The 24,364-nt window shown below is 37.6% G+C and overlaps 1 protein-coding gene across 3 annotated transcripts in view; it reads right to left on the bottom strand.

Moving 5' to 3' along the window:
- GRAMD1C (GRAM domain containing 1C) overlaps positions 1-24,364 on the bottom strand; it is a 159,977-nt gene that overhangs the window by 94,924 nt on the left and 40,689 nt on the right. The gene's annotated exons all lie outside the window — the stretch shown is intronic.

Here is a 24,364-nt window from a genome sequence, read left to right as displayed (position 1 = left end):
GTTTATCTGCCAAATACTACAGTTATACTAACAAACAAACAAACAAAAATCAGAAAATTGTGAGAAATAAACAAAATAAGGGGAAAAAAAAGGTTTCTTTTAAGTCACTTCCTTAGAAGCAATATGGGGTTGTTAGACAGTGCTAGGCCTGCGGTATGAAACACAGCTTCATAAGATCTTAGATGTAGAAATGGGAAGGACCTTGGAATTGCACCGTTCCCTCAATGTACATCTAGTTCAAAATATAGTTTACACAGGTAGGAAGTGACCAAAGAAGCATTTAAACTGGAGTCCTCTAATTAAAAATCCAGGACACAGAGTGCCTAGGATTGAGAGCCAGGCCAGTGATGAGAGCTCATGGGTTCAAATCTAGCCTCAGATACTTCTTGGCTATATAAGCCTGGGCAAAATCACAACCCTCATTGCCTAGCTCTTACTGCTCTTCTACTTAGTATCCATTCTAAGACAGAAGATAAGAGTTTTAAAAGAAAATCCAAAACTTTTTCCACCATGTGAATACCCTAAACTCTTTTTTTTCCTTTAGGCCATGCCAGGTTTCATTTGCTGTTTTAGATTGGTTGCAATTTGCTCTTCTGGAAGAGGAAGGAATTTTCATATCATTATTTTCCCACAGATGAAACTTAGTAAGAATTATTAAGGAACTGAAAAAAAAATGGGGAAAAAATAAGAAACCATCTTTCCATTGTGAACTTTAAATTACTCCACCCTAATTAGATCTTACTTTATGGAGAAGATGAAATTGTAATCTCCTGATTAAACAATGAAGGTACTTAGTTCTTACTTTATAGTGAAGCTAGAACTTTAAGCTAAGTCTATTTTAAGACTTAATACAAAAAGGTGTTACGTAACTATAAAGGGTAAATTAATCACAAAAAGGTTAAGTAACTAACAAAAGATGAACTTAACAAAGAAGTGTTAAGTAACTCAAAAGATAAAACCTAATCAAAGAAGATGAGAACTAAAGAATGGGCAGTCCTGGACAAAGCCTCTGATGTGTGATTGGTAGACGTGAAAATTTAGAGGAGGGGACACAAGAGTAAAAGGTCTATATATTTGGCTCACTTCCTCTCTCCGGTACCTTTCGGCGGCAGAGAGGTGGCTGGTGGCAGTGTGTTGGGACTTTTGGCATCTTGGCATGGCTACAGCTATTGTCTGCTTCGGTGGCGAGTTTCTGGCTGAGTTTTTCCTCCTTTACTTTCCAAACTTTATCCTTAGAAGCCTCTAATCTCCTTCAGAGACCTAGCAGCAGAGATCTTGAACTCCCCCTGGCAAAGGCCAGGTGAGAGAAATCCTATACTCTCTTCCCTCTTTCTCCTTAAGGGAGAAATCCTATACCCTCTTCCCTCTTTCTTCTTAAATCCTTCCCTCTATGTTAATTTAAAAATTCAATAAATTTCCAGACAGACTTGGGTATTTTATTTTGGGATTTTTTCCCCCCTGGCGACCAATTAATTTAGATTTTAAATCATAACCCTTAAATTATCTTTACAGTCTGGCTAATCCATGAAGGTTGTGACCAGGACCCTCAAATTTCTGTAAAATCTCTTTCCTTTCTTTATTATTTACTCAAGCCAGCTTTTTAAACAGTTTGAAACACAGATGCAAGAGCAGGTGAGCATAAAACATTTTTATTTCTCTTTTCTCCTTAATTTGAATTGAATAAAGCTGTTTAAAAAAACACACACACAAAAACAAAAAGCACAGGACTGGGGAAGCTGTTTAGCTACAAATCCCCTTTCCCTCAGGGCACAAACAACCCAATTAGGCAATCTTCACTGACAATACTGCCTAGATTACTCTTAATTAGGAGTGAGGGAGACCTGGAAAGAGTTTTGGCCTTGTCCTGTTCCCCATGTGTTTTGTGAAGCCCGCTAGGAAAATAATTACAATATATATCTATATCTATATCTATATCTATATCTATATCTATATCTATATCTATATCTATATCTATATATAAATAGATAAGAGTAAAAGGTCTATATATTTGGCTCACTTCCTCTCTCCGGTACCTTTCGGCGGCAGAGAGGTGGCTGGTGGCAGTGTGTTGGGACTTTTGGCATCTTGGCATGGCTACAGCTATTGTCTGCTTCGGTGGCGAGTTTCTGGCTGAGTTTTTCCTCCTTTACTTTCCAAACTTTATCCTTAGAAGCCTCTAATCTCCTTCAGAGACCTAGCAGCAGAGATCTATATCTATATCTAAATCTATATAGATATAGATATAGATATAGAGATATAGATATAGAGATATAGATATAGATATAGATATAGATATAGATATAGATATAGATATAGATATAAATGAATACTACATTCTTCGACATTTATATGATGGCTGAAGAATTAGGGACATTGAGGAATTCAGGATACCTCCAATTTTTTATGTTATTAAGTAATGTCATTTTTGTACTCCTCAGTACTGTGTTAAGAGATGCTAATATTAAAAAAAAACTATTTGAACCTAAAATGCAGAAAAACATGCAAAATTCAGAAGCTAAAATACAGAAAATTATGCAAAAATCTGAAGATAAAGCACAGGAAAACATAAAAAACATGCAAGCCTAATTGGATAATTTAAAATGCTTCTTACAGGATCAATTGGCAAACATCTACCCCACCAAAAACAGGTCTGAACTTGACAGAACTGTTTCTGAACCTCTAAATGCGGAAATTCCCTTCCCTGAAACGGAGATGGAAAATACCTTCCCTATAGCTCAGCTAACAGACTGGTTGTCTCATGGTCTGCAAATCTTGACGGAACTTAATCCCCAAGACCCTTCTCCTGAAATCCCAGTTTCTCCTGTCCCTTCTCCTACACAAAAACCAATTCCAGCCCCAAGAAAATTTCGTCCTTCTAAAGAAACTCGTCTTAGTCAAACTTACCCACAGGTACCAAATTCAATTAGAGGCCTATTTTCTCTAAGAGAAGTACCTGAAATAAGATGAAATGGGGATGTGGTGACTTTAAGGCACAATATACTGTTTGCTCCCCAAGAAAATGAATTTACACAAAATATTCCCACATATGAACAAGATCCCTTTCTGGTAACAAAAAAAAAAAAATAACAGACATATTTTTTCAATATAATCCATCTTACAAAGATGTTGAGAACTTGCTACAGGCTTTTTTAACTGAACGTGAGAGAAGTAAAATAATTTCACATGTCAACAAAATCCGGGGGTACAATGTAGCACACTGGCAATCTCAGGATCCCAAATGGGACTATAACAACTCTGAGGATTATTTACAACTATACCATTGTAGAGAGGTCATCTTAACAGCAATGAGAAAGTATGCAGACAGTACAGATAAGTGGACAGAATTAGAAAGGATTAAGCAAAATGAGGAAGAGACACCCTCCAGATTCATGGACAGAATAATTGAGTTTGGGGGTAGATACCTGGATTTTGACTTATCTAAAGAAAATTGCATAAGACAATTAAGGCACTTTGTCAATAACTCTTGCAAAGTGATTAGGGAATATTTTAGAACACATTGACCGAGATGGCCAGAGATGGACCTTGAAGAATTGTGGAAAACAGCTCTATGTTTCAAAGGGAAACAAAGAAAAGGAGGAAGAAAATAATGATCTCATGGAGGAAAGGAAGAAAGAACTGAGATATTTAAAAGTTAAGATTGCTAAACTGGAAAGTGGGCATGATACTCAACCAATGGCCCTCTCCAGGAATCTAATAATCGATCCATTACCTGCCAATTCTGTGAGAAGAAGGGCCATAGAATGATAGAGTGTAGAACTTTATTCAAGGCACTCAGAAGGAATATGCAGTTTAATAACAACTACGGAAGTGATAATTATAGAAATAACTACAATAATGATAATGGAAACCACAACATTAGGAATGATAACTATAGGAATAGATATTAGGAAAATGATAAACTCAAACCAAATGAATTCCACAACAATATAACTTAAGTGGTGCTCATCCAAAAAATACTCGGGGTGCTAATGCCCCTCAGGGGGGTACCCAAGGAACTTCCCAAATACAATGAAGGTGGTGGGGCGGGGGGGGGGGTGGTGGGGGGGGGTGGAGGGGGCTGGGGCACAGGAATCAGAGGATACAACCTTTGATATTCCAGACCCCTTAATCTTAATCTTAATGATTGTCTTTTAGACACTGGAGCTTCCAGGTCTGTATTAAAGAGAACACCTGATTTACAATGTTATTCCGTTGGCTCAGAGAGTGTAATGGGAGTGTCGGGAATACCCCAAAGGGTTAAAAAACTTTCCCCTAGAATGGTGTCTGTAGGACCCCTAAAGGTACAACATTCCTTCCTTTTTGACGCCTGACTCCCCTTTAAATTTGCTGGGGAGGGATCTTCTATGCAAACTCAGAGTCAAGATAACTTGCTCCCCAGATGGTTCCTTATCATTGGAAGTACCTGAGGAATCTTGAAATTTACTCCCTGTAATTCTCTCAGAGAGTCAGGAGAGGAAAGAGCATCCCACATTTGTAATACCTGCAGATATACTGGAATCTCTTTGGGTCACATCTTCTTCCGATGTAGGCTTACTTAAGTCGGCTGTTCCTGTGCAGATAAAAACTAAATCTAGCCCACCTCCTTCCATTCCTCAGTATCCCCTCTCAAAAGAGACAATTGAGGGTATTACCTCAGTAATAAACTCATTAATTGAACAGGGAGTAATAATCCCTTATAAATCTGAATACAACACGCCCATCCTGTCTGCTAAAAAACCAAAATGGGGGCCGGATGTCAAGCACCTCTATAGATTCATACAGGACCTGAGGGCTGTGAACAACCACGTTATAAAGAGACATTCCATAGTTTCCAACATACATATGATTATTTCTTCTATTCCTAGCACAGCTACATACTTTAAGGTAATAGACTTGTGCTCAGCCTTCTTTTCCATACCCATACATGAGAACTCCAGGCATATCTTTGCTTTCACCTGGAAGGGCTCCAAATATATAGAGAGTCATCTGCCACAAGGGTTTGTGGAAAGCCCAAGTTTATTTGCACAAATTTTCAGTCACGACAGAGATAATATAACATTTAAAAATAGCAAATTAATCAAATATGTAGATGATCTACTCTTGGCTTCAACAGGCTCAGAAGCATGTCAGGAAGATAGTAAACTGCACAAAAGAGGGCATAAGATCTCAAAGGATAAAGTTCAGTGGTGTCTCCCTAAAGTAGAATATTTGGGGTTCATTCTGACTGTGGGTGCCTATTCTATTTCTCCCAAATGAATTGAAAATATTCAAAATTTAAGCACTCCTACCACTAAGAAACAGTTGAGAGCAATTTTAGGAGCAACAGGGTTTTGTAGACAATGGATTCCTTGCTATGGGGAAATTACTAAATCCCTTATAGCACTAACAAGGGATTCAGTCCCTGAACCCCTCAAATTATAGCTAGAACACTTGTCAGCTCTATCAGATCTAAAACAGGCTATCCTGTCTGTCCCTGTACCTTTATATATATATGTAAAGCAGTTGGTACTGGGATTAGAATTAGAAAGATCTGGATTCAATTATGCTTCAAACACTCTAAAACCTCTGTGACTTTGAGCATGTCTCAACCTCAATTTCCTCAAATGTCTATTGATATGAGGTAAGATCATTAAGGTACTTTCCCACTCTAAGTCTATATTCCCATGAAAAGAAAAGCATAGGTTAAAGTTAACTGAATAGCCTAATAATTTAAGTTTCTCACAATTACCTACTCAAGTAATCTAATTAATAATCACACATATATTCTGTATTTATAACTAGTAAAAAATTAAAATACACATGCTTATTAAAATAAATATATATACATATATATACATTTGTTCTTGAAGAAAAATATCCAAAACATAATTTTGTTTATTTTATTTAAATAATGCAATGTTAATACCTATTTTGATAACTTTGGGTAAATAGTCAAGTGGAAAAAATCAATTTTTTAAAAAAATAAGACTTTTAATTTTACCAGTAGTAAGTAGGGCAATAACTTACCTAGGAAATCACTTAAGGCAGAGACCTAGAATGGTGAACTGTGAATTGCCCCAAAAAGGAGGAGGCTGAGACACTTTGAGATCCAGCACCCAGAGAAACCATCATTGGAAGGAGAGAGTCAGAAAGTAAACAATAGCAGAAAATATATGGGGGGAGGGAGGGACTAAAATGATTAGAAATATCAAGAGGAAGAAAACTGAAAGACTCAGTACATACACAAATAAACCAAGAAGGAAGAGATTAACAACAGAAGGAAATATGGCCTCAAAATGTAGTAAACTAGCTCAGAAACTTATGACTAAATGCTACAAAAACGAAGGAAAATTATTCAACAACTGATGAAGCAGAGGACCTTGTGATTTGAAAGTGAGCATGTAACCATAATATATTATTCGTGAAAAGGTTTAAAAGATAAATAACAATAGTGAGAGATATAGAAATAACTGTCAGAAAAGAAAAATTGAACTATGCAGTGACAAAAGTGAACTATGCACCAAAGAAACGAAAAAGAGGATGACTAATTGGGGGGGAAGGAAGAGAGAGAAAAAAAGAAATAGTATTTAAGTGGGTGCTTAACTGATGAGCTCTTAGGTACTGGGGAATGGCTAAATAAATGTTAGTATAAGAATATAATGGAATGTTAAAAATGTGCTATGATGGAAACCATGTTGGGCTGGGAGTCAGAGGATCTATGTTTAAAGATGACTCAGTTACTGGCTACCTGTATGAAAATGGGCAAGCCACTTAACCATTCTTGGTCTCATTTTTCTCACCTGTAAAAATTCCCTATCAGCCAGCTATAAATCTCTGATTCTTTATAAAGACTATTTCCAAAAGAAAAAAATTTCAATTCCCAAACCTCTAAAAAAAATCCCAGAGATTTTCTTAAATCAATATTAATATATAATTTATGAACATTATTATATATTTGGGTAACAGAAAAATGAATAAGATGTTCTTATTCTCAATGTATTTTCTGTAACATCTACTTGGGGGTATATATGGAAAATATCTCAGTATGTTTTGTCTAATGATGCTTATTTGTTACAAAGACTATGATAATTTTTTTTTTTAACAAAAGGGTAATTAGGAAGCAAGTTTGTGATTCAGTTGCCAAAAAAAGGCAAGAGGGTCACTGAAGCAATCTTTCCTGGTGTTTGTTCAATTGAGAATTTAAAATATATATATATATATATTTTTTTTTTCTTTTTTAAAAACCCTTATCTTCTTCTTGGAGTCAATACTGTGTATTGGCTCCAAGGCAGAAGAGTGGTAAGGGCTAGGCAATGGGGGTCAAGTGACTTGCCCAGGGTCACACAGCTGGGAAGTGGCTGAGGCCAGATTTGAACCTAGGACTTCCAGTCTCTAGGACTGACTCTCAATCCACTGAGCTACCCAGCTTCCCCCTAAAAAATATTTTTTAATCTAATACAAGAAATGAGAAATAACTATAACATGGAAGAATATAAGTACCATAAGTATAGAAAATATTTAAATTAGTGTGAATTCACATTATGATCAATTTGATTGCCAGTATTCATTTTAAAACTTGCTTTTTTGTTCTTTAAGCTATAAATATAGTTGCTAAATACTATCAAATAGTCTTGATCACCAAACTGTTATTTAGATGAAGTACTGAAGAAAGTGACCAGTTAAATAAGGGTAACAGAGAGCCTAAGAATCTCTCTGTGAGAATACACTAACTCAAAATACACAAAGCAATTAGATAGAGAAAAAAGGTATCAAGAGAATCCATATGTAATTTATCACTTATTTCTTTAACAAAGTATGCTTACATTTCAATTTTTTTGGCTTCCCATCAGCAATTATATCATTAATTGTATATCATTAACACGGCAGAAGATGATAAGAAACATGCGATGGTGTTTGGGAACAAGGGTCTGGAACATTTGATATGAAGCTGTAAATTCCAGTACAAGGTTAAGAAAACTTAATTAATGCCACAGAACTTATCATACTACTTAGGTCAGAGTAACCTTTCTTGGCCATACTACTCTGGGAAGCCTACAGTTGGCTTAAATCTTCAAAGGATCCAACAGCACGTGGACAAGCCAAGCTTGTTTTCATATGATCTCAGCAGGACCACTGTACACTCTCCACTCCCAAAGAACCCAGCTCCTTCTGCATAGGTTTCAGTTTGAGTTTTTTTTCCTCCAACAAAAGTGCTAATATATTTAATTTATATAATATACTAACATACCAAAGACCAAAGTATATCCTTTCTAGTACTATGGTTAACATTCTATTATTATAATTGATATCTTAAACGCAGTGTGATAATGGGTCTGACTTTCTAAAAAGTACAATTATAATTCCTTATATAAAGGATTATATATGAACACTTGTTTAATATCAATAACATGAAGGAAATAAAACAATTTTCCTTTCATATGATGGAGCCAATACATGTATAAACTTTGTTAAGTCTCCCTAGGGAAAAGAATGGGGAAGAGTTTTCCCCTGGGTTTATGTGGGAGAGGGAAGGGAAAATGTTTGGTTTTCTATTATTGCTATATCTAGAAAATATCTTTTTGTAAATATAAATTCATTAAATAGAAGGGTAGATGGGTGGTTCAGTGGTTAAAGAATTGGGTCTAGATTCAGGAAGACTCATCTTCTTGAGCTCAAACCTGACCCAAATACTGGTGACTATGTGACCACTGGGCAAGTCACTTAATCTTTTTACCTCAGTTTTCTCATCCGTAAAATGAGCTGGAGGAGAAAATGGAAAATCATTCCAATATCTTTGCCAAGAAAACCCCAAATGGAGTCACGAAGAGTGAAACAAGACTGAAAATTACAACAAGGAGGACAAAAATTAAATGGAACTGAGAAGCTAATCACTGACAATAAACAATAGGGAAAATACATCCAAATGGGGATTTGGGCCAACAGCATGAAAGAAAGCCATCCCATGACCTTTCAAGGATACCTTAACATCCTGAGGGGAAGATAAAGCCTGTCTTACTCTGTATTGAGACCAGAGAGTAATCACTTCATAGAAATTGTCAAAATTATCTAAGTAAGGCAATGTGAGGTAGGAGAGAGAGAGAGCCAGGCTCAGAGTCAGCAGGAACTGGTTTCAAGTTCTGCCTCTAATATATAGTGGCTGAATCACTTTTGGCAAAGCATTTAGTCTCTCAAGTCCCTAGTCAACTTTCCCAGACTCTAAGTTGCATAGCAAATTCAGGAATTTCCAATACCAATGAACTCATAGGTATAATTCCAAAGAAACCCTGGACAAAGAACAGTAAAAGGTGCTAATTCTTCCTTTCAATGCGTTTGTCCTATTAATTTATTTAATTACTCTTACTTTCTGTCTTAGTAATAACTCTAAGACAGAGGACCAGGGCTAGACAAATAAGGTTAAGTGACTTGCCCAGGGTCACACAGCTAGAAAGTGTCTAAAGTCAGATTTGAGACCTGGTTCTCCCTAGTCCAGGCCTCTCTCTACTAGCTGGCCCCTTTCAATATGTTTGTCAAGTAAAACCACTCACAGCTTTCCAGAAAGCCTCATTGGTCTTTTAGGAAATAAGCTTCTAAGGGGCTGCTAGGTGGCTCAGTAGATAAAACACCAGAACTGGAGATGGAAGGTCCTAGTTTCAAATTTGATCTTAGATACTTGCTAGCTGTGTGACCCTGGGCAAGTCACTTAACCTCCAACTACTGCCTAGGTCTTGCCACTCTTCAGCCTTGGAACCAATACATTGGATTGATTCTAAGACAGAAGGTGAGGATTTTTTAAAAAAATAAGATAAAATAAGCTTCTAAAATTGCATTAAGCATTTCCCATTATTTAATTTCTAATACTTTGCCTAACTTCTTAAACATAATCACTAAATAATAAACAATATTTGAATTCTTATATTTATTTAAATGTCACTAAAAAATTATACTAGAATTGATAGTTGTCACCAAGACAGCCTAATACATTATTTAAATCAAAGAGTTCAATATTATGTCTTTTTTTCCTCCTCTATTTGGCTAGCATTAAGGTAGTCTAATTTAGATAACAGGACTTGCTATACAACAACCTGGAAAGTTTCCTGCCATTTTTTATTAATTCAAAAAGCTTAGCTGCAATCTGAGTAGCCCATATTGAACTCATCAAACTACAGCGTCTGCTGGAAATTTCAGGTAAAGAAAATAATCATTTCTCAGTATGAGCGATACCAGTGCCATTTAGCTATAAAACTACTGAAATAAAGGCAAGTATTCTTTAATTTTTTTTATGTATAGGTAAAGTGAGTCACTTATTAGGGATAAAAAGATCATGAAAGCTGCCATAATCTTTTTTCATATTGTAGAGACATTAATGGATACTGACCACACTGTGAGTTTTACTTGAAGATATACTATTTAAGTGGAGTCATAGAAGTAGAAGGAAAAGAAACTATATATACAAACACATATCCATTGCCTATGGTCATTGAATATTCTTGTGTTTTGGAAGTAAGTTATTGATGATGATTCTTATTGTGGCAGTGGAATTGTAAAATCCTCAAAATAGTTGACATTTATTTAACACTTATTTTATCTGAGTGGAAGGCAAGTATTTCTAAGATGTTTTCTTTTTTTTTTTAAACCTTACCTTACCTTCCATTTTAAAATCAATACTATGTATTGGATCCAAGGCAGAAGAGCGATAAGGACTAGAAAATAGACATTAAGTGGCTTTTCCAGGATCACACAGCTAGGAAGTATTTAAGTCCAATCTAAGGAGTTTTCAAAGGAAATTTCAATAACTTTTAACAATGAGCCTCAAATAAGAGGAGAAAAAATCACTATAATTTCCCTTCATGAACTTTCCTATTAATGGTAGTAATTTATCACCTCATTCTTTAAGTGTTTTCTTTTAAATGTCAACTTATTTTACTCACATATTTGACATCTTGTACAGTACCACAAAATAAGTAAAAAGGTGAGACAAAGATAAATGTCAATCTACATCTACTGGAGCACGTTGTTTGTTCAGTCGTTTCAGTTGTGTCTGACTCTTTGTGATCCCTTTTGGGATTTTATTGGCAAAGACATTGAAGTGGTTTGTCATTTAACTTCTCCAGCTCATTTTCGAGAAGAAGAAACTAAGGCAAACAGGATTAAGAGATTTGCCCAGGGACACACAGCAAGTTGTCTGAGGCCACATTTGAACTCAGGTCTCCCTGACATTAGGTCCAGTGCTGAGTCCCAACTGAAGCCTTTCCAACTAGGTATGCAGCTCAGCTTCTCTCTTTAGGAGACTCTGTAAATTCAGGGAAATCAGTAGTTTTAGTGAGCAAAAGACCTTGCCACTGCATCAGAAACAGTGTATACCCATAAGAATGTTAGCTTCACTTCTTGTACAAAATGCCAATAGATGGCATTTAGTTCTTTTGATTTCAAAGCACTGTTCAAAATATCTTCTAACATCTAATAACATTCTAAATGCATTGCTTAATTTCGTATAAGTCCCTAGGGCCAAATGTCATCTCTCAATGGCCAACCTTCAGGTGATTCATCTCTCTATGCTTAAGTAAGTGTTCCTAAGGTAGCAGATTGAGTTTATTATAAGAACTTTATTATTTTTTATTTTATTATTATTTTTATATTTTATTATATATTATATATATCATATATCATATATATTAATATATTTTATTATATTTTTATTTTTATTTTAGTTTATTATAAGAAGTTTATTATAAGAAATGCATACTAAAAGCCTTTCCTGTTTGATAGAACCCACCAGAGCCTGTAAGGACTTTAAGAAGGCGAGGTCATCTCCATAGCAAAATGAGTCATTAGAAAAAAACTTCTGTGGAGGAATAGAACTTTGTGGAGATTTATATCATAATGAAGCTAAATATTTGCAATAGCATGAACTGACAATAAATTCTCCATTTACCTTAAAGTCTTATATAGTGACTTTGGGGGCATAGTTTCAAATTGCTTTCCAGATCAAAACACAACCTCGTCAGCAGGTCATCAATATTCTTATTCTTCCACTGTCCCACCAACAGGTGTGATTTTCCTTTTTTTCCATCATCTTTGCCAACAGATTTGAGGTGAAACTTTAGAGTTGTTTTAATTTGCATTTCTATTATTACTGGTGATTTGCAGCATTTTCATATGGTTGATGGCGTTTGTACTTCTTTCGGATACTATTGGATACATACTGGATATGTATATATTTGTACATACTACTAGATATATACTTGGATACTTTTGGATTCATATTCTAAATCTAAAAACATCTATCAGGCAAAACACTTTCTGCCAATCTATTTTCAGGTATTGATGATAAATGTTCTGTCCCCCCCAAAAAAATTGTTCTTGCAAAGAGCATTCAATTAATACTACTCTTCAGGTAGCTTATCTCCAGATGAAGCTATTTATAATGTTTTTTTAAACAGCTGCTTGCAATATTTGACTTTTTAAGAAAGCTAATTAGACAATTCTTTGTGATGTTGGTATTACCAAAGCAGGACTACTGCAAAGAGAAATCTGGAAACAGTTACCTAATCTACAAGCAGTATTTTCTCTAACCAATCCAAGCAACCACATAGCTGCCAAACTGATATTCTCAAAACACAGATCTAGCCATGTCACAACTCTAGTCAATAATAATCAGTTTGGGGGGCTGCTGGGTGGTTCAGTGGATTGAGAGCCAGGCCTAGAGATGGGAGGTCCTGGGTTCAAATCTAGCCTCAGACACATCCCAGCTGTGTGACCCTGGGCAAGTCACTTAACCCCCATTGCCTAGCCCTTATCACTCTTCTGCCTTGGAACACAGTATTGATTCCAAAACAGAAGGTAAAGGTTTAAAAAAAAAAAAAGAATGTTCAGTTTTACCTTTCCTTGAAGATAAAAAAAGTTTCTCTAGAATTTAAAGCCCTTCAAGATCTGATTTCAGACCATATACCTGAGCTGATTATTCATTATTTCCTTGTGAAAATAAATTAAACATTTCTTTTTAAGTTCAATTGAAAATATTAAATAATATTTTCTGTAGCCTACAATGCTTTACTGTTTATTCCTTTAGCAAAGTGAGTAGATCGAAGGATAATGGATTATTACTCTTATAGAGACAGCAGCGTTGCCTTCTTCCTGCCTCCACCTGAGGGACAGGCACCAGGACCAACCAAAAGGCAGAGTTCTCTTTTCAATTCAAGTTAAAATATTGATCACAGGAAGCCATTTCAATCAGTAAGAAGGAATAGTGACTACTGTTTTGGAACATTAAACCCAAACTGCATTTTAACATATAACTTCTTCCTTGTTCAAGATTCCTAAAATTACTGGAGAGACATGTTGGAGGGCATTGGGGAATTATGCCAGTTTAAACATCTCTCTTTCTCTCTCTCAACTGGAAATAGCTTGGATATTAATGTTAAAAATAAGATTGTTTCCGACAGATTTGTGCTAAAACAAGAGTACAATATTTTTTTTTCTTCCAAATCCCTAGCTCCCTTAAAAGCTCAGCTGAAGTGCCACCTTTCCCAAGAGGACTTGCCTGAGTCACTCAATAGAAACCTGACCCTGACCCTTATCCCTGTGACTATAATTTATCTTTGAATTCTTCCAGTAGAATGTAATCTTCTTGAGATCAGAGGCTGTCTCATTTTTTTTAATCTCCAGTGGCTGGCATAAAATAGGTATCTTTTTGCTTAACTGATTTTCATCACAATCCTCCCTACACATGAAACTTTTTTCTCATATTGCAAGATCATTCTTATAAATTTACATATTTATTTGTGAGGTTGTTATTTTATTATAATATTCAAATAATATGTTGAAATGCTTCTACATATTAGAATATAACATATTGCAAAGCCTACTTTACACAATCAACATCCAAGCCAAATTATCCTACTTGAAATTTCTCATCTAGGTTCTAACTCTGTGCCTTTGTAACAATCTATCTGAATCCCTAAAATGTACTCCCTTCATTCCTCACCTCTGCCTTGGTTGTTATTCAGTTGTTTTAGTCATGTCTGATTATTCCTGACCCCATCTGGGATTTTCTCAGCAAAGATACCAGAGTAGTTTGCCATTTCCTTCACCAGCCTCTAATAGGATTAAATTAATTACCCAGGGTCATACAGCTATTAAGTGTCTGAGACTAGATGTGGATGCAGGAATTCTATCTACTGCTCCACCTAGCTGACCTCACCTCTGCCTAACTGCCTTTAAAGCTCAGTACAAGAGCCACCTCCTAAATAAGATGTTTCCTGACCCCCTCAGCTGCTTACTTTATATTTACTGGGCACATAATTTTGCATCAACTAATATGTGTACATTTTCTTTCACTTAACAAAATAGAAGCTCTAGGAAGGTAAAGAAGATGAGTCTTCCTGATTTCAGGTCAGGCACTGTATCTACTGAATTACCTATCTGCCCTTTGGCACACAGTATAGGTTTAATAAATATCTGTTGAGACTTCCAATTAAGAAGGCAAAATAGACTTCCAGGTAATCATGGCTGCAATCTAGACGCCACACATTTCCTCTCCCCGGCACCGAACGAAATAGACTACATCAAAGGAGCATAAAAATCACCTTTGGAGGAACAGAAGGACTCCCCAGTACCCCAAAGAGGTGAAGGTACATGGGGTTTGAACATTTCCACACTATAATAAGAAGGAAGAAAAGCTTGCACAGAAACGTGAACTGAGCCTCCCTTCTCCCCCCTACCTCCCCCACCAAACTAGAGTGAGCTACCGGAGCACTCACTGGGACAGCGAGTGAGTGGGGAACGTCTCTGTCTGGGGGGAGGGGGGGCACTCCAGGGTCCTTGGGATCTGGGGACTGCCAGGAAAAAACATGGGAGAATCCTGCACCAAGCAAAGGGAGACCAGGGAGCTGTACTCGGGGAGGTTGCGCTGAGCATCTGGGCGGAGCTAAACACCAGGGGCGGACCACTCGCTGATTATCTGGGCGAGAGCTGAACACCTGGGCAATTTGGCTGTGATCAGGGGCCCAGCGCTCTAAGAAACCTCGGAGGCTGGGAAGAATTAGTCTGAGGCAACCTAATTTCACAGAAAACCCGCCCATATCACCCAGACCCCAGACCAAAAAGGAAAGGGGAATAAAACCACCAAAGGGATGGTTCACACAGCCCAAAATCAAGCCTCCAGGAAGAAAGGGAAAAAGGTGACTATTGAAAACTTTTATGGTGGAAGTACCCAAGGAAAAGAGGAGAATGAGGAGGAAATCCAAAAAAAATCAGAACATCCCTCCCAAAATGGAAACTATCAACAAGCTCTGGAAGACCTCAAATTGGAACTTATCCAAAAGATAGAAACCTGGAAAGAAAAATGGGAGAAAGAGATCAGCAGTCTGACAGATAAGACTGCTCAATTGGAAAAAGAGCTCGAAGCATCCAATAGAAGGGCAGACAAAGCTGAAAAAGCAAAACCAGTCCCTAATGACCAGAATTAAGCAACTCGAAGAAAATGAGATCATAAAACAGCAAGAATCAATAAAGCAAAGCCAAAAAATTAATGAATTAGAAGAAGACATAAAATATCTCACTGAGAAGGTCACAGACTTGGAAAACAGAGGGAGAAGAGACAACCTCCGAATTATCGGTCTCCCAGAAAAACCAGAGATAAACAATAAACTCGATATTATTCTACAGGAGATTATAAAAGAAAATTGCCCCCACATTCTGGAGCAAGGGGGCACAATAGAAATAGAAAGGGTTCATAGAACACCCTCTATAATAAATCCCCAAAAGACAGCCCCTAGGAATGTAATTGCCAAATTCAAGAGCTTCCAAGAAAAGGAGAAAATCCTACAAGAAGCCAAGAAGAGGAGCTTCAGATATAAGGGGGCTCCCATATGGATCACACACGACTTAGCAGCTAACACACTAAGAGACCGCAAAGCATGGAACACGATATTTAGAAAGGCAAGAGAGCTGGGTCTCCAACCAAGAATCAACTACCCAGCAAAACTGACTATATACTTCCAGGGGAAAGTATGGGCATTCAACAAAATAGAAGATTTCCAATCATTTGCTAAGAAAAGACCAGAACTTAGTGGAAATCTTGATATCCAAGCACAGAAAGCAAGAGAAACATGAAAAGGTAAATATGAAAGAAAGGGAAAAGGAGATGAATCTTATCTTTTTCTTTAAGTCAAACTCTCTTCTATAAGGACTACATTTACATCAAATTATATATATATATTAATATGTGGGGAAAATGTTTTGTGTAACTCTCAAAAATTGTATGCATCATAAGAGTAGTTAGAAGAAACATGCACAGGGAAAGATTGGGGCATTAAGAAGATTTGGGGAAAGTGGGGGAAAAGAAAAGAAGAGGGAGGGGGGAACCGTCGATAACACTAAGATTTACTTCAAGAAATGGGGGGGGGGGACTTAATAGAATAATCTTTCCCATATAAAGATACACATGGGAAGGGGAGGGGAAGAACTCTCATATGAGAAGGAGAGGAAGAGAGCATGAAGTGGAATTACTTAAACCTTACTCTCAGTGAAATCAAATCTGAGAGGGAAGAACATCTAGATCCAGTGGGATCCTGAATTCTATCTTATGCAATAGGGCAAGAAAGAAAGGAAAATTAAGGAGGGGGAGGAGGGAGAGAGTATAAAAAGGGAGGGAAGGAGACGGGGGAGGGGAAGGGAGCATAAAAAGGGAGGGGCTAGAAAGGGAAGCATCTCAAGGGAGGGGACGATGGGGACTGACCTAAAGTAAATCACTGGTTCAAAAGGAGATAGCTAAAGAAGAAAGGTCAGAACTAGGGGAAGATATCAAAATGCCAGCGAATCCACAAATGACAATCATAACTTTGAACATGAATGGGATGAACTCACCCATAAAACGTAGACAAATAGCAGATTGAATTAGAACCCAAAACCCTACCATTTGTTGTCTTCAAGAAACACATATGAGACGGGTTGACACTCACAAGGTTAGAATTAAAGGTTGGAGTAAGACCTTTTGGGCCTCAACCGATAGAAAGAAGGCAGGAGTTGCAATCATGATATCTGACAAAGCCAAAGCAAAAATAGACCTGATCAAAAGGGATAGGGAAGGTAAATATATTCTGTTAAAAGGGAGTATAGACAATGAGGAAATATCACTAATCAACATGCATGCACCAAATGGCATAGCATCCAAATTTTTAATAGAGAAACTAGGAGAACTGAAGGAGGAAATAGACAGTAAAACCATATTAGTGGGAGACTTGAACCAACCCACTATCAAATTTAGATAAATCAAACCAAAAAATAAACAAGAAAGAAGTAAAAGAGGTGAATGAAATCTTAGAAAAATTAGAGTTAATAGACATATGGAGAAAAATAAATAGGGACAAAAAGGAATATACCTTCTTTTCAGGACCACATGGCACATTCACAAAAATAGATCATACACTAGGTCACAGAAACATGGCACTCAAATGCAGAAAAGCAGAAATAATAAATGCAGCCTTTTCAGATCACAAGGCAATAAAAATATTGATCTGTAAGGGTACATGAAGAGCCAAATCAAAAATTAATTGGAAATTAAATAATATGATACTCCAAAATCGGTTAGTAAGAGAAGAAATCATAGAAACAATAATTTCATTCAGGAAAATGACAATGGCAAGACATCCTTTCAAACATTATGGGATGCAGCCAAGGCAGTACTTAGAGGAAAATTCATATCCCTGAGTTCATATATTAACAAATTAGGGAGGACAGAGATCAAGGAATTGGAAATGCAAATCAAAAAACTTGAGAACAAACAAATTAAAACCCCACAGAAGAAAACCAAACTAGAGATCCTAAAAATTAAGGGAGACATTAATAAAATCGAAAGTGACAGAACTATTGAGCTAATAAACAAGACTAGAAGCTGGTACTTTGAAAAAACAGACAAAATAGACAAAGTACTGGTTAATCTAATTAAAAAAAGGAAAGAAGAAAGGCAAATTAACAGCATCAAGGATGAAAAGGGGGATCTCACCTCCAATGAAGAGGAAATTAAGGCAATCATTAAAAACTACTTTGCCCAACTATATGGCAATAAATATACCAACCTATGTGATATGGATGAATATTTACAAAAATATAAATTGCCTAGACTAACAGAAGAAGAAATAGTTTTATTAAATAATCCCATATCAGAAAAAGAAATCCAACAGGCCATCAAAGAACTTCCTAAGAAAAAATCCCCAGTGCCTAATGGATTCACCAGTGAATTCTATCAAACATTCGAAGAACAGCTAACTCCAATACTATACAAACTATTTGACATAATAAACAAAGAGGCAGTTCTACCGAACTCCTTTTATGACACAAACATGTTACTAATTCCAAAGCCAGGCAGGCCAAAAACAGAGAAAGAAAATTATAGACCAATCTCCCTAATGAATATAGATGCAAAAATCTTAAATAGGATACTAGCAAAAAGACTCCAGCAAGTAATCAGAAGGGTCATCCACCATGATCAAGTAGGATTTATACCAGGGATGCTGGGCTGGTTCAATATTAGGAAAACTATCCACATAATTGACCACATCAACAAGCAAACCAACAAGAACCACATGATTATCTCAATAGATGCAGAAAAAGCCTTTGATAAAATACAACACCCATTCCTACTAAAAACACTAGAAAGCATAGGAATAGAAGGGTTGTTCCTAAAAATAATAAACAGTATATATCTAAAACCATCAACTAATATCATCTGCAATGGGGATAAACTAAATCCATTCCCATTAAGATCAGGAGTGAAACAAGGATGCCCATTATCACCTCTATTATTTGACATTGTATTAGAAACACTAGCAGTAGCAATTAGAGAAGAAAAAGAAATTGAAGGCATTAAAATAGGCAAGGAGGAGACCAAATTATCGCTCTTTGCAGATGACATGATGGTCTACTTAAAGAATCCTAGAGATTCAACCAAAAAGTTAATCGAAATAATCAACAACTTTAGCAAAGTTGCAGGATACAAAATAAACCCACATAAGTCATCAGCATTTCTATGTAATTCCAACACAGCTCAGCAGCAAGAACTAGAAAGAGAAATCCCATTCAAAATTACCTTAGACAAAATAAAATACTTAGGAATCTATCTCCCAAAACAAACACAGGAACTATATGAACACAACTACAAAACACTTTCCATACAACTAAAACTAGACTTGAACAATTGGAAGAACATTAACTGCTCATGGGTAGGACGAGTGCCATACCCATGGAACTTCCAAAAATTTTTTTTACTGATTTAGAAAAAACCATAACAAAGTTCATTTGGAAGAACAAAAGATCAAGGATATCCAGGGAAATCATGAAAAAAAATACAAAGGAACGGGGCCTTGCGGTCCCAGATCTTAGACTATATTATAAAGCAGCGGTCACCAAAACAATCTGGTACTGGCTAAGAGACAGAAAGGAGGATCAGTGGAATAGACTGGGGGCAAGCGACCTCAGCAAGACAGTATATGACAAACCCAAAGATCCCAGTTTTGGGGAGCAAAACCCACTTTTTGATAAAAACTGCTGGGAAAATTGGAGGACAGTGTGGGAAAGATTAGGTTTAGATCAACACCTCACACCCTACACCAAGATAAATTCAAGATGGGTGAATGACTTGAACATAAAGAAGGAAACTATAAGAAAATTAGGCGAACACAGAATAGCATACATGTCAGACCTTTGGGAAGGGAAAACTTCAAAACCAAGCAAGACTTAGAAAGAGTTACAAAATGCAAAATAAATAATCTGGAATACATCAAATTAAAAAGTTTTTGTACAAACAAAACCAATGTAACCAAAATCAGAAGGGTAGCAACAAATTGGGAAACAATCTTCATAAAAACCTCTGACAAAGGTTTAATTACTCAAATTTACAAAGAACTAAATCAATTGTACAAAAAATCAAGCCATTCTCCAATTGATAAATGGGCAAGGGACATGGATAGGCAGTTCTCAGCCAAAGAAATCAAAACTATTAATAAGCACATGAAAAAGTGCTCTACATCTCTTATAATCAGAGAGATGCAAATCAAAACAACTCTGAGGTATCACCTCACACCTAAGCAGATTGGCTAACATGACAGCTATGGAAAGTAATGAATGCTGGAGGGGATGTGGCAAAGTGGGGACACTAATTCATTGCTGGTGGAGTTGTGAATTGATCCAGCCATTCTGGAGGGCAATTTGGAACTATGCCCAAAGGGTGATAAAAGACTGTCTGCCCTTTGATCCAGCCATAGCACTGCTGGGTTTGTACCCCAAAGAGATAAGGGAAAAGACTTATACAAGAATATTCATAGCTGCACTCTTTGTGGTGGCCAAAAATTGGAAAACGAGGGGATGCCCATCAATTGGGGAATGGCTGAACAAATTGTGGTATATGTTGGTGATGGAATACTATTGTGCTAAAAGGAATAATAAAGTAGAGGAATTCCATGGAGACTGGAACAACCCCCAGGAAGTGATGCAGAGCGAAAGGAGCAGAACCAGGAAAACATTGTACACAGAGATTGATACAATGTGGTATAATCGAAGGTGATGGACTTCTCCATTAGTGGCAATGCAATGTCCCTGAACAATCTGCAGGGATCTAAAAAATACTATCCACAAGCAAAGGATAAACTGTGGGAGTAAAAACACCGATGAAAAGCAACTGCTTAACTACAGGGGTGGAGGGGATATGACTGAGGAGAGACTCTAAATGAACACTCTCGTGCAAGTACCAAAAACAGGGAAATGGGTTCTATTCAAAAACACTCGTGATAACCAGTGGAATCATGCGTCGGCTATGGGAGAGGGAAAGGTGGTGGGGGGGGGGGGGGGCGGGGAGGAAAAGAAAATTATCTGTTTCCAGTGAATAATGTTTGGAAATGACCAAATAAAATAATGTTTAAAATTAAAAAAAAAAAAGAAGGCAAAATAAAAGATCCCAGTAGACCTCAGCTTTCCCCGAAAAAATCCAGTAAATACCTAAAAGGATAACAGATTGAACAATGACCACAAAGACTAATGACACCAATAAACTCAATTGAGTCCAAGACTACACAAGAAGATGCCTCCAATCCTTCAGGCACTTGGAGAAGGGACAGGGAAAGGGGACATAAACTAGCATTATATTCCTGCTCTCCTGGTTCTGTAGCAGCAATTGGTCAATCCCAGTAGGTGCTGCTGGGAGACAAGCAAATAGCCAATAGGGGCCTTCTTAGAACAGCAGACCAACAACAGTCCTCTCGGTGTCACACCAGGAGACAGGCCCCAGCAAATGAGGGAAGAAGGGAAATGTCTTCAAAATGCCTGAAAATGACATTCACCTTGCAGTTAGAGCAGGAGATATGGTCTTGAACATAAGCATACCCTTCAACAACCCAAGCTATGGGACTTTCCACTTGGGGAATTATGCACAAAGAAGAAAGCCTAGCCTGAGGCAAGGACACTCTTCAGGCCACCAGATGATAGGAAAAGAAGCCAGGGACTCAAGGAGAGGACAAAGCCTCAACTCAACCTCCCCCACCAACACTGCAATAGCAGCAACCAGAGAAGGGACCAAAGGTCTATCCACCTCATTCAAAAGCGCAGAAGGGAATAGAGCCTGGCCTTGGCCCAAAGTCCTAATATAAAATGGACACTAAAGATATGAAGGAACAGAAGTAACTCTGAACACAATGATGAAACATTATGAGTTAAGAAAAGTATGAGAGAAGATGGCGGCTTAGAGAAAGCTAAAGCTCAGATCTCCTGAAAACCCTTCCCGACCGATCTCAAACTAGAAGCTCCTAAGGCGCCGAAATTCAAAACGATCAACAGCACAGACCCTGGGAACCCTCCTCCTGGACCTGGACCCGGATCAAAAGGTACGGCTCCCCTCAAAAGCCAGAACCCGAGATCACTCGGACCTCAGGGGTAGGAGCGCAGAGTCCAAGGCTCTCGGAAGCCGCAGCCCGGCGGGGCTCAGAGAGCAGAACCCTCAGGGCCTTCTACAGTCCCGGTGAAAGTTACTGCCTGGGGCTTCCGCTGCAGAGAGCTGGTCTAAACAACAGCAACCCTCAGGGCGGGCAAGACAGCCTCACGGGCTGGATCCTGCTATCCAAGTCTCAGTGAAAGTCCTCGCCCTCGGAGCTTGGGCTAGCTGCAGCCCATCACCCCGCAGGCCGACGAAACAGCCTCACGGCCAGCGATTCTGAAGGCAACTTCCAGAAAGCGAGCCGGGGGAGAGTGTGGCCTCGTGGTCCGACCCTTCCATTCCAGTTCCAGTGAGGCATATTCAGTTTAACCCAGGGAAAGCTATAGAACCATCTGCCCAGGACTAAAGCCGCTGAACACCAGACAGAGACAAGAAAAACTAATCCTCCACATTCAGAAATGGCAAACTCCACAGAACCACAGAAGCCCCAAAATACCAAGAAAAATAAGAAGAAAGGGGCGACTTTGGACACATTCTATGGAGCCAAAATACAAAATACAGAGCAGACAGAAGATAATATAAAAGAAAATGCTCCAAAACCTTCCAAAGGAAATGGAAACTCTCCACAAACCTATGAAGAATTTGAATCAGAAATGACCAAAAAGATGGAAGCCTTCTGGGAGGAAAAGTTGGAAATAATGCAAAAGAAATTCACGCATCTACAAAACCAGTTTGACCAAACTGTAAAAGAAAACCAGGCTTTAAAGGCCAGAATCAGGCAGCTGGAAGACAATGATCGTGTAAAAGAGCAAGAATTAATAAAGCAAAGCCAAAATACCAAGAAATTAGAAGAGAACATAAAATATCTCACCGACAAAGTGATAGATCTGGAAAATAGGGGGAGAAGGGATAATTTAAGAATAATTGGACTCCCAGATAAGCCAGAAATAAACACCAAACTGGACATGGTGATACAAGATATAATCAAAGAAAATTGCCCAGAGATTCTAGAACAAGGGGGCAATACAGCCACTGACAGAGCTCACAGAACACCTTCTACACTAAACCCCCAAAAGACAACTCCCAGGAATGTAATTGCCAAATTCCAAAGCTATCAAACAAAAGAAAAAATCCTACAGGAAGCCAGAAAAAGACAATTTAGATATAAAGGAATGCCAATCAGGGTCACCCAAGACCTTGCAAGTTCTACTCTGAATGATCGTAAGGCATGGAACATGATCTTCAGAAAGGCAAGAGAGCTGGGTCTCCAACCAAGAATCAGCTACCCAGCAAAACTGACTATATACTTCCAAGGGAAAGTATGGGCATTCAACAAAATAGAAGACTTCCAACTTTTTGCAAAGAAAAGACCAGAGCTCTGTGGAAAGTTTGATACCGAAAATCAAAGAGCAAGGAATACCTGAAAAGGTAAATATTAAGGAAAGGGGAAAATGTTATCTTCTTCTTTTACTCAAACTCTCTTCTATAAGGACTACATTTATATCAACCTATGTATACTAACATGTGGGGAAAATGTAATGTATAAATAGGGGGTAAAGAAAGACCAAATAGAATAATCATTCTCACACAAAGATTCACATGGGAAGGGGAGGGGAAGAAAACTCCTATAAGAAGGAGAGGAAGAGGGGGGGGGGTAATTAAACCTCAATCTCAGGGAAATCAGCTCTGAGAGGGAAAAAAAAAAAGAAAAGTATGAGAGATCAATAGACAAGAATAGAATAATTCTGTAGCAGATACAAGAAGTACCTCATAGAAAAGAATAATTTGGTCATAAGGATTCCAAGAATGTATAAAGAAATTAATCAAAAGATTAAAAAAAATGAACATAAAAACAAAATGAGAGCCTCTTGGTGGGAAAATGAGGAGAATAAATAGCTTAGAACAGAAGGCTTAAGAAAAAACCAAACACCTTACAAAAGCAGTGGACTTTCTGAAAAGTAGAATATATTTTTTAAAAAACCCAATTATGGAAAGGAAAACTGAAGCAAGTTTTGGACTTTATGCCAATCAGGTGGAACAACAACAGTTGGAATGTTAGAGAGAAGATATTGACAAGAATGACAGTTGGTGGGGGGAGGGGCAACTGAGAGTGGCAGTTGGTCTCCTGAAGCTGGCACTGAGACTAAAAGGAGTCTCTCTCCCTATCTCTGGAGAGAAGTGACTCTATTCCTGATTTTCCCAACTGTGTGCTCTACCTGGATTCCTGTGATCGTATCATTGAACAAAAGTATTTAAGGGAAGCAGTTTGAACTATAAGGCTGGTCTTTAGGGGCGTCAGCCCAAAGAGACAAGTACAACCAGCTCTGAAGGTCAGAACTTTTCTTCCCCTTGGTATCTACTGCTAAGACTTTGAATTTAAGAAAACTAGCACAGATTAGCATAGACAGGAATATAAGAAACCCTCCACCAGTCTGTGAGGCCTGGCCTGGCCTCAGCTCAAAA

This window comes from Monodelphis domestica, chromosome 4, assembly GCF_027887165.1.
Source record: "Monodelphis domestica isolate mMonDom1 chromosome 4, mMonDom1.pri, whole genome shotgun sequence".
Taxonomy (NCBI): domain Eukaryota; kingdom Metazoa; phylum Chordata; class Mammalia; order Didelphimorphia; family Didelphidae; genus Monodelphis; species Monodelphis domestica.
Note: the sequence above shows the minus strand (reverse complement) of the source record. Positions and strands in the feature narration are given on the sequence as shown.